We start from the raw sequence: 12321 nt of genomic DNA, 5'->3' as shown, positions 1-12321 counted from the left end.
TTCGGGTAAGCCTTCTACATTTTGAGGGCACTTGCACAAACTTTTAGCCTTTTTGGCAGGTACTCCATCCCTCTCGTTTTCATCCTTCTTGTTGTTGTTAGTCTTGTTTTTCTGGCGAGTCCATACTGCCACCTGCTGTACTGGAGGGGAATGTAGTAAACACATCAATCGGCTGTTTTTTATAGAAAGTCTGAAATGCAGGAGATTTAAGTGAAAATATTTAAATGATTATATTTCCCCATAAATATATTCAACTATATCTATATTTAAATATTCAAACACAGTGTGTGAGCTTTGTTAAGTTAACGGAGAGTTAACAACACACGTTCAGTCGTTTCAAACACCACTGTTCAGTTCACCGCTGACCAAAAACATGAGCGCGCTCTTTTAGCACGTTCATGCACAACACTGATGATCACGTTCTGTTTAAGTTATGTTTAACACAGCCCCCTGACTTCTTTGGAATCAGGCCTGTACGTAAAAGGATCGGAGTGCATTTTTCTTTTTCTATGTAAACCTGAGGTTGTTATAGTTGGAGAGGGAGGGTCTCTGTTCAGCAGGGGGAAGTATTGCTGCGAGGAAATGGTTGACCTTTGACCCTGGCTAGTGATTTGACAGCACACAACGTGTTTCCAGCCTCCCTTCAAACACACCTCAGCCCTCTCCTCCAGTGGAGCACCCCTGTATGTTCCTGCAGGACTTTGACATGCGCTGTTATTATAACACATGGCTAATTTTCTCCCTGACACATTCGAAGCCAAGACAAATATTCGCTTTCTCTCTCCTGTGTGAGTTTGGATTATACAGAGCTGAGGCTTGACAGCGCAGCATCGAAACAGCAGACTGGATCATTTTGCCGCTGCGGTGGACAGCCGACACTCATCGAAAAAAAAAACGTGATTGTTTTGGACGTTAAGTGCACTTTTATTTGACACGAGAGACGCGGATGTGTCCATGTCTTTAGACAGTATGATCCAGAGTAAACACTGACTCTTAACATTTCCAGAGCATTCCAGCACTGTGAGAATCAAGATGTAGTAACATCTGCAAACCCACTCCCCTCCTTTACAGTTTTTGACCTCCAGACCAGGACAATTGTATTTCTAGTTTGAGTTAAGTATTTATTTAGCTGCTTGAGCAAAAACTGCATTGAAATGGGTTTATTTTTAATGTTAAGTAATTTACTGTATGTGATTTAAGAATTTATAGGGAGGCACAGAGAGGGATGTGTGACCATGAGTACTTCAGTTATCTTTAAAGTATTCATGACAGTCTCACCCCTGCTCAAATGTGTGATGGATAGAGACTTCAGTCGGCGGTCCACCCATCTCATAATATCAAATTCTGACGAGCAGCCTCACAGCAGACCGGTGAGGTAATGAGAAAGAACATTTTATTCAGACATCTGACTCGCTGAAACCATCACTCTTGACAGCCATTTAACATTTGCTCTCCGACAGCTGCAGTCGGTTGTAATGAGCCGCGTTAACTTAGAAAGCTAAGGTGAGCTAGCAGCCTGGACCTGCCGGAGTCTCTTCATGATAAAACACCGGGAGGAGCAGAAGTTCTGCATTTTATAATTCTACACATGTAAGACAGCTAATATATTAAACTTACTATCAGAAGAGAAGTCAGGTGATCTTGTATCAGCTTTTTCCACAAATACCATTAGACCCAAATCAACAATGAATTGATCAAACTAATATTACTTCATACATATCGTATTTAGCCAGTGTTGTGCAAAAATGATAGAAAAACATCACTGAGCCACACTGTTGCACATGTTCCTTCACATACATGAACACACACCCTGTAGTTTATTTTGACACCATGCTGCTGCTGGCAATACTCATCAACCTGCCAGACATGTATTATTCCGCCACTAAAAATAGACCCCAACAAATGGATTATATCCACTAATGTGAGCAAGGTTTTGTGAGCATGGGTTCTAGGAAATGACTGAAACTATATATTTGTGACATGTTTATGATTTACATCTTGTCCTCTGTTTACACACCACCCACCGTGGCCACCTTCCCATAGCTAGTGTGCAGTAAAGTAGGTAAACAGGTAAACAATAGCACTGCCTACGCTAGAAAAAATATTTGGCAGGGAACATGATTACCACACCAGATATTTTCCCCTCAAAATGTGAATTAGTGAAACAAATTAGTGTAGAAATGTCATTTTTAGGAGGAAAGAAGATTTGGTTTGCTACAGTGCATGTTTTAGTTTTTTAAGTACTTTTTGTTTGTCAGGTTTTAGTGTTTTCTTGTTTTTTTTACTTTTTCTGTGTGTTTTTTTCCACCTTTTAAACACAGCGGCTAAAGAATGCGCAGGAGCTGATGACACAACCAGTCTTAGAAATATATTGTGAACACAGTACAGTTAAGATGAAATATGATTAGAGATAAGACACGAGTGAAGGACAGAGAGAACTGCCTGCCAAGTGTCCAGGCTGAAGTTTACAAAAAAAAAAGAAAGTCTCATTTTTCTTTGGTGATTATGGCCACTCTCTAACTGACCTGCTCAGCCATGGGAGTGGTGCCTTTTAGTGGTGCGGCATGACTAATGGACCACAGCTACTTATCCATCAAACCATGAGAGCAGGCGTCTGTGGGCCACCATACACCCCTGATCCCCAGGCCGATTAATGGCACTGTACTGTGTAGCATGGGAAACAGAACCATGTGTCACCTCACTGTAAAGCTATGCTAATTAGCCAAGCAATAAAAACATTCAGGCTAATTAACAAAGAAAAGGCATATAAAAGGAAGGAATGTCAAACAGAGGAGGCGGAGGAGGGGGGAAACTCAAACTGCGGCTCACAAAAGGAAGGAATGTCGGAGACCGAGCACCAGCTGAGGGTGTGCAGAGCATGCTTCTGTCTGTCTGCAGGCTTTTTTTCCTCCCCTGTATGTGCGTGCGTTTGTTAAAAAGTTTGTGTATGAGGCAGAGGTCATAATGTCTGAGAACATCCAGCTTCCACGTGTCTCTGGGGTCTGTTTTCTTAATTGCAGCCTCTGCCATGTCAGGCCGATTATTCATTTTCTTCATCAATGTTATTTGTTTGAAAAATGCTTTATTTATTATTCATTAATCTCCAAGACACATTGAATCAAAGGGATAACATTTTAAAGTTAAAACAGTGAAACATGGTCCCAAGATGTTAACCAAAAACAGAAAATGAAATCCACAGAAAATTAGATCTTAAAAATGACAAAAAATACTAAATATTAAAATGCTGATTCAATTGATGCAAATAAGCCTCTCCTCTAGTTTGTTTTGGAGGAACTTTTCCTGTGTGTACTGACTTAACATCCTGTTCTCCACAACAACCCAGAACAATGTTGCCCTTGCTGCACCACAGTCAACCCAGGACCAACCCCAGACTCATTCTACCGCCATGTTACTGCCAAATTGAAATTTTGACCTGATGATGGCGCTAGGGGAAAAGTCAGGGGATCACTTGAGTCAGTGCTGTTTGAAAAGTCCTTATCCCTCATCATCTGGGGAAGAAAAATGCATAAAAACAATATTTCATTGCAGTTCATCCAATACTTACCTGACCATTATTGCCAGCCCTCAAACCACACAGCATTGTTCAAAACCCTCAACTTCCCCCTGATGCCAGACTCCAAAACATCAATTTAACCTACTTATAGGTCTTAGGTTATTTAAAAGGAATAAGAAATTGTTTGTGTTTCCTTTTCATTAACAGGATCATCAGGATAAAGCACACTTCTGCAGGGGCAGCACCTTCTGTTAATGCACAATCTCTGTAGAATATTTGGAGCTTCTGAGAGTCAGACATATAAAGAAAAACAGGACAAATTTCACACAGCAAACAGAAATACTGGTGATTAAACTGTGCAATGTAACTCACAGCATTCATGCTGTAACAAGGACTTCTTTAAATTATTTTCGCAGGTCGCAACAAGGTGCATTTTCACTTTAACCTTAATGCATCCGACAAAAGCTGTTGAGTGTCACACCATAAAGAGGCATAACAGATGTGTCTGTGGTGGAGGTATGTTTCTGCTCTAGAAGCTGCAGGCAACAAAACCTGAAACAGAGCAAACCCAGCTGCAACAAAGACAAGCAGTAACTGTAAAAATGTACGAACAGGAAGAACTTCTGGGTTTCACAACATCTGTGTGTGTGTTTACGAGAGGACTGAAGAGCAGCAGCATGTTCTGGCTGAATGTCAGAGTGTGACACAGCATGAGACAGAGAGTGGTCTCAGGAATCCATGCAATTTGTTTTTCAGAAAAAAAAAAAGATTATATTATCAAGATCACACACCGAAAATATAGGTAAAACGATCTGGTGTTTTACAATAAAAGATAGAAGATAAGAGAAAAGTCAGACAAACTGAAACCCCTTTAAGACCAGTCACACCAGCATTTAAGAGAGTGAAATCAATTCACTTCAAGGGAATTGCTGCACTCACAGAGGCAGATAAATCCATCTCTCACACTGAGTTCAACTTCACTAAACTTTGGACCATCGACCAATAGCACCGTTTGAGAGCTTAATGACTTCAAATCATAGACTGTATGAGACATGGAAGCAGTCAGCCATACATTTCTGAAGAGCCATTGTGCAGCTCAGTGACAGTGATTCCTGCCATCGCCATCTTGGCAGTGCCAAGCTCCCGACTAATCCAAAAATGGGCAAAGAGATGGAGCGTGGTTGGAGCTGAGGTGGGCTGAATGAAGCCTGGTTGCTGAACAATAGCGGCTAGCTGTCACTCAAAGCAACCATGTCTATAATTATGCATAACTTTCAACCTTAATATAATTTAATCAAGCAAGTTATATAAAACGTATCCCTGGATGCCCTGTGGAGACCAAAGCCATCTATAGTCTGTAAACTTTATTTTTATTTTACTTTAAAGTTTTGAATTTTAATATGGAGGTCTATGGGGATTGATCGCTTCTGAAACCACCCTCAGGTGGCCATTCGAGGAACTGCAGGCGTGGCGGGTGCCTTTATTTTCCAGCCCCACAGGTTGACACTTATTAAAATTAGAGGAGGCTATCGTAGCCTTACGCTGTGCTGTACCGTCCAGTTTCACGTCACTTCACTTCACTACTCTGCTCTGTCAGTGTAAAAGCTAGTTCACAAGAGGAATGGTTAGCAGACAGATTTGAGACAGGAGTCAGTGGCACAAATATTTCTCTTGAGTACCCTTACAGTCCCATCAGCAACCGAGCTGGCAAAGCTGGCTTGACAACTGACTTCTAGCCAGCTGCCGTTGTGGCTTATTGCGACTCATCCTTGTGAGTATCGTTAAAACATGTGAATAAACAGAGAAAACAAAATTTATTTTAAGATAAAATACATTAGGTTATATTAATTCTACATTATATTGGCTAAAATGATCTGTAAAGGAAATTTCCTTTTAGTAAAGAGACATGTCAGTCAGAGCTCTGCTTTAGTTTCCTAACTGTTCATTTTTCCCTTCTGTCTCTTTTGTGTCACACTTCTGTTTTTAAAACCTGCTGTATAAATAGACATCTTACATTGCTTGAGTACTTAGCTCATAAGAAGAAAAATGTTTTTCATTTAATTAACTGCTCAGTAATGATTTCGGCAAAGGGAGCCTCTCTGGACATATTCCTGGTCTAAATGCAAAAATGAACATTTCCTCCTGCAGACTTTGTTTGGCTTGTCTTCTCCTTCTTTACACTCACTTATTTATATTGGACATGGTGTTTAACCTGATTATTTAACCTGACGAGATGAGTCACTTTCAGGAGAAACACTGAGTATTTGTTCATGATGACCTCTGAACGGTTAAACCCTCCAGACACACCTGTGATCAGCTGTCATGATTGCACACGTTTGGCTACAGGTGTGGTCTTTAAAAGGACCTGTGTGGTTTCCACTCTGTAAGCCAGCCGGCTTGTTGGTGGTTTTTAGGACGTTGAGCTCTCTCATAAACTCACACATGCGCCTGGCATTAGATTTATATACTCTGAAAACGAGGGTTATGTTAAGCTGAGTGATGGAAATCACTTTCTTTCAAAATATTTAAACTGTGGTGCATTGAAAGTGAAGCTTGAATATGTTTCATGATGTATTGTTGGGAGGAAACATGTCGTTTAACCAGAAAAACACGGCGAACTGGAGCAAAACCACCCCCTATTCCGATGTTGACTTTTTCCACTGTGTCCTTCAGCCTTGGAGGACCTGTGGATCCTGAAGTGCTGTTAGTGTTTTGTCTTCTTATTACAGTGAAAATAAATTAACTACAAATCCAAACAAACCCTAACGAGGCTTAAACAGTTAAAGGCAGAACAAACACAACTGTTGGAAGTGGAGCGGGGGTTGCAGTGATGCAACTGGCGGTTTAAAAGCAGCAGAGCATTTAAATACATAGAGCACTTCAGTGGGTCAGCTGATCGGGGCTGATGCTCTTCTGTTAAGTATTAAGATGCCTGCTTAGGCGCAGTCCCTTAATTATCGGCCCATTTATTTACACAGCTCAGACAGCTGCAGTGTCTCTTATTCTGTTAAAACTGCACCAGCGACACACTGCAAAACAATCTTCCTGACCAACTAATGCTTGTATATTCACTCCTAAAAGACAGAATCATGCAGATTGATGCGCTTACGAAAAATGACACTTGATGCGGGCTAATTTAGAAACATTGTCGAATTATGTCATCGCACTAATGGATTTTTTGCCTTGTTTTCAGAACAGAATTTAGCACTTATTGAAGATTAAAGTGCTTTTTCACAGTGCACCAACCTCATTTCTACCAATTTAACACTAAGTTTTTGTGCACTAACACAACTAGAAGTGCATGCTTAATATGAATGTGTGTATGTATGTGAGAACTTTACACACAGCCACGAACAAAGACGCTGCCACATTTGCAGACCCCCCCCCCCCAACCAGGCCACCAAATATTTAAACACAACAGTTTGTACTTCAGGCCATCGACATCGCTGTATTTCAGAAAACACCACTCTAGCGTTGGAGCCTGGAGGGAGTTTGTACATGTGACCTGAAGTCAACGGTTCCACAATGACTTTCTATATGAAGCTGCTTGTATGCGTAGAAGACAAGCATGTAGACAATGATGTTGGGCTAAATGATTTAATTTAATTAATAATTTATTTTTTTGTCTTAAGCAAATGAAGCACAGTGCAAGCTTAATTGGCATTCTAGCTTCACTGGCTCAGCTGATCTCAAACCAGCCCACATCAGCTGACAGATCAGCTGATTCTGGGCTTGCACCCTTTTGGCACATCTCAAACAATGCGCTCTGTTTAAGGTGTCATAGCCTGCTTACCTGCGCTGCTTCCTCTGCAAGCTGTTTAAAACCCACCTCCACCCCGGCTCCACCCTCCATGCCATGTCTGACTCTATCAACGTCATTCCTGTTGTCACTGATGCCGGCTCTGTTCTGTTCCCTCCGGGGCTTTGCTGCTGCTCTCCCTGCTTACAGCTGTTCCATGTCGGCACATGGAGGAGCAGAGAGGGGCTCTGTCTGCTTCAGGCTTTTCACGAAAGCATAAAGAGGGCAGGGAGGTCCCAGAACGGACCAAACGAAATGTAATATATTCTGCATTAATAAATATACTTTGACTAAAGTGGTCCTGACTGAAATGCTTTTATTTTTGTGATTATAAAATCACACTTTAACACACTTCAAACTTGTCCAATAGTTAACACAACCAGTACTCATTTCTAATTGGCTGAAAGCTGTCTGTTAAAATCATCAGACCAAGTCAACAGCCAAACCATTGTTCTAATTTAGCTCCCAAGGCATATTAAATAACAGGAAACCACAGAAACAGTGCTCCTGTTTTTAACTGGTCAAAGTAACGAAACTCCTGACTAACCCAAGTCAAGGCCCAGGCCGACACCAGTTTAAATGGTAAAACTTTAGTCAATGAATCAAGAACTCATTTATGGGAACTACTGTGATCAATGGATTTGCCTGCAGGTGCAGAGTGAATCCACACGATTTGTTTTGCATTGAGCACATTTTATTTTGGTGAACCCTGAGGTGCAAATTTACGCCCTGGACCATTTTGCTGCTTCTCCTTGAATATCATGTTTCCCCTCGTCCAGTTTTTTCTGGCATCTATTGGTGCCTTCATGTGGGGTTGTGCTTATCATGTTCTTTAGAATCCATTTCAACAACCCATCAATGTGCTTTCATGGGTTTGTGCAGGGAAATCGATCGAAGTTCATTAGTGGCACATGATAACGTTTTAAAAACAGTCCCGTTTTTTTTTTTTTTGTTGTCACTTACCTAAAAACTTAACACTGATGTCAATCAAACCAAATGCCTTGGTATTTCCATTTTAAAAGTAAAGTCTCATGAGTTAGATTTGAAGGCAACACAAGTAACTCTTTGAAATTAGAAATATTTCACGTTTGTCAAAGTTATCAGTGTATCAACAGTTTGCAACCAGCTGCTCTAGATTTGATTCCCACAACTCCTGTGACTGTTCCAGTTACTTTGTACTAATTCTATGTGGGCAGAGGCCGTCTCCTCAGCGACTGCTTGTGTGTGTGTGTGTGTTTGTGTGTGTGTTGTAGAGCTGCCCTGTCTGAGAGCTGACTCCTGGGATCTCATGTAGTTACAGTACATTGTTGCTAAGTGTTTGTGTCTGCATACAGTAACTATGTGTGTGTGTATGTGTGTGTGTGTGTGTACCTGAGTGCCAGGTGGCCACCTGAGGCCCCGGGCTGGGAGAACACCTGCCTCGGCACTGCCTGCAGCTCCGTATTGTCCCATGTGTTTCATCTTAATGTTGTTGTTGTGTAACACTTACTGTAACACACTGCTGAAGGAGGCATCAAATGTAACAGAGCCTGTCAACACATCAGCCCTAAAACTTCTTTTATTACACATTCGACTGTGCTGAAGCCTTCATCAAAGGCTCATTTAAAGCAAATACCAAAAAAAATATTTTTCCACTTACCTGTAGCCATGCAGACAGCTTTGGTTTTATATGCCAAAGATAGGTGCCCATAGCATTCATTTAAGTTAACAAAGCCTCATATACATGGAAAACAAAAAGTAGATTATCAAAGTCTGGGACGAGCTTGGGGGGACACTTCTTTGCAGCACCACCATCACCTGTCCTTATCCTTAACTAAGTAAGCTAACGCTGGTGCCCAAACACTCTTACAAATTATTTGTATGCTTGCCATCTCTAATGGATTTAAACGGCGGTATTAATGTCATTCTGCTGCAGATTTTAGTAAATTACAGATTTTGTTGTCATAGCAGATGAACTTTTTGTCCTACAAAACAGCTAAAGCAGGACGGCTATGTTAATTTAAAGCTAGCTGGTGATAGCCACATCTAGCCATAGCTAAACTTACCTAGTATTTCTACTCAGGCATCTGAGTAATTACGTTTGTCATTCCACGTAAAGTAATCCCGTACAATCTTAAATAAACAGCTAAACTAATCCTGCTAAAAGGTAATTAGCCTAGCTTAGCTGAGAAGTAGGCTACCTCCCATCTCAGTCTTCGTGCTAATATTCACATCTGCTGTGGTGGAGCAGCCTTTTTTCATCATACCTATAATGTATCAAATTAAACATTTCAGTGTGGTTCAAAGACAAGATAGCTCAGTGAAGACATTATGTATTTAAGAGAATTCATTTTCCCATACGTTCCCTTAAGAAAAGTTAGCATGCTTTAGCTGCATCGTTTAGGTCTTACATGTGGTCTGTCACAGCGATTTTCTGGGGGCTAAAAAATGAGATAAACCTGTATCATAAAACTATATCCAAAACAATTCTTCTCAGCTTTTCTACATTTTGTCGAACACTGTTGCGATTAGTCCCCAGACGTCCCCGGCTGGCCCTGCTGAAGCCGATATCACACGAAATACATCAGCCCCTGCAGCAAGGATCCGGTCTTGCTAGCTTCATTTATGCAGAGCCACACGGCGCTGACTCAATGATTTCCATCTAACAGTTATCATTCTAACGTGACATAATACATAATAATGAGATCACTTACAGACTGAGTATCATTTTGCGGCTCTATTGTGGAGAGGAATAACTAATGATCAATCACATACTGCGCTGCACGCAGTACTAGAGGCCATTTTGTAGATATTGATTTTTTTTTCCTAAGGTATGGGCTTTACCCTACAGTCCTCCGTGTGTCTGAATAAAAGATTTAGCCCATTTCACCGGCCTTGAGTCAATCACAGTGTCATGCTCTGTGTTTTCTCTGGCTCAGCTCTCTCCTTTCAGAGATCCCATTCAGCTCTGAGCCATCTACAGCGAGAGCAGAGAGCGATGAATATGTTCGCTTCCACTCGGTCTTTATTTTTAGGTTTGAGTAGACTTACAGATGGCCTACATAAAACTGAATAGGGCTTCATTTTAACAGCGGGGCAGAGAATTGGCCGGCATGCCATTGTGTGGTCTCTATTATGGGAATACGGGGGAGTTCAGTAATACAGCCTGTCCCTCGCTTGTCTGCGCACACGGCCAACGTGATTTTCCATGATGATTTCTGAAATGGGTTTGTCCTCGGGGTTTGCGGCTGCGCTGCCATGCGTTCGAAGGTCACCGCCTCTGAAGAGGTGTCGCGATTGTTTGGCTGCCGATATTACGTTTCGCTCCCCCCAAACGATTCATTTACTGCGGCCCGTCGCCCAATTCCATCTGCTCGAGCCTTCAGCAAAATTGAAGAGGACAGGAATAAAAGTTTGAAGAGGAAGCGTTGGGAATTAAAGTGGAGATATTACGGGGGGGCGCTCCCTGTGAGATCAAATTAACACGGGCCACATGAGACACTCTTAACACCAAGGCAACAGGAAAATTAATCAGGAAAATGAAGGATTATGAATTAGAAGGTGTCAAACTGCTAATATACTAGTCTGTTGAGTGTGCTGGATATTCAGAGATTTCAGCTCACTCTTGAATCTCATTTCCACCTTAGTGGCAGTCAGTGTATCCTCTAAGCTCTGATGGATTTTATTTTAGAGTACATCAGTACACCCTGAAAATCCACATCTAGCAGCTAGAAGTATTTTTTTTCTCTATTACCAGGAACAGACAACACAATATGTTTGCGTTCGTCATATCAGATTAGGAAATCACACCCGTAAATTTTTACTATGACTCGGCTGAAAGACATGGCACACTCATCATGGCAGCCGCCATCCTTGTTTTTTGGAGGCAGAGGGCACCGTATTTGGATGAGAGGGTGGAGGATACACCTCAATCTGATTGGATCTGACTGAGAAGACGAGGACGCGCCGTGGAAGCGGCTTACCAATCACATGGCTGGGTGGGGGTGTTAGTGCTTCACTGCCCAGGGGCCTGTGGGGGTACTAAGCTGGCCTTGCCTGAAGAGATAAAGCTATCCTGAAATTCAAAAGGCTACGTTAAAAAACAAAACAATACAACGTCATTTTGTGTAACACAATCATTCCCAAATCATGGCCATTTATGTGTTGCCATTACAGCCTGGCTGCAGGGGGCTTTTTTCCGTTTCAGCCACCGGCTCACAGTCGGTGTTCCGGTTCAGTCCAGAGGTGTAGACACAAAGTTGAAAACACACCCTTGTCTAAAGTATCACTGTATGCTGATATATTAAGATTTAAACTTAAGTTGAACTAAGGGGACTAGAAATTAGTGGACAGTGTCCTCATACGCTTGGACATATTGGGTATCTTTTGTGGGAAACAAGCCCACTGCAGCTGCTGTCAGCCTATACTTTATTTCCTGCTCTCTCAGACCAAACAACAGCAACCACCCGACTGCACTTCCTGCAGCTGACATTTTCTCAAGGTGGCAGGTTTCTCCACAGCTGAGTTAATGAAAGGGACGAGCCCTGCGCCTCCCGCTAAGGCGTCTGCTGCGTAAGGCGCGCTGCAGATGGGGAGAATGACAGAAAACAGCTATTAGGCTTTCGCTGTTTTTAAAGAGGATGATGGAGCGGGCTTCCTACTCGCAGCCCTCTCCCCTCCCCCACTCTCTCAGGTGGTCTAATTCGGGATTACACAGATGAGCGGCCGTGAGGTCATGCACAACACTCCCATGATGTCACATCGCTGCCCAGTGAAAGTCATGTCTCCAAATTTAAAGGTGTTTATGGCGAAGGAATGTATACATTCCATATATATGTATAGGCTAATGAAGCCCTTCAAAAACTCTTAGAAATAAGATTGTTTTTCTTAATACAGAAAAGACTGCAGTGGAGGTACCGCGATGAGCTGTATGCAATACATCCCTCGTGATAATCAGCAGCTTTTGCAGTCTTAAAGTTGATCTGACAGCAGAGCAGATACAGTGAGCCTGTCTGTGGCTAATCCTGCC

This window comes from Chelmon rostratus, chromosome 19, assembly GCF_017976325.1.
Source record: "Chelmon rostratus isolate fCheRos1 chromosome 19, fCheRos1.pri, whole genome shotgun sequence".
Classification (NCBI taxonomy): Eukaryota; Metazoa; Chordata; class Actinopteri; order Chaetodontiformes; family Chaetodontidae; genus Chelmon; species Chelmon rostratus.
The sequence above is the reverse complement of the archived record's forward strand: the minus strand, read 5'-3'. Positions refer to the sequence as shown.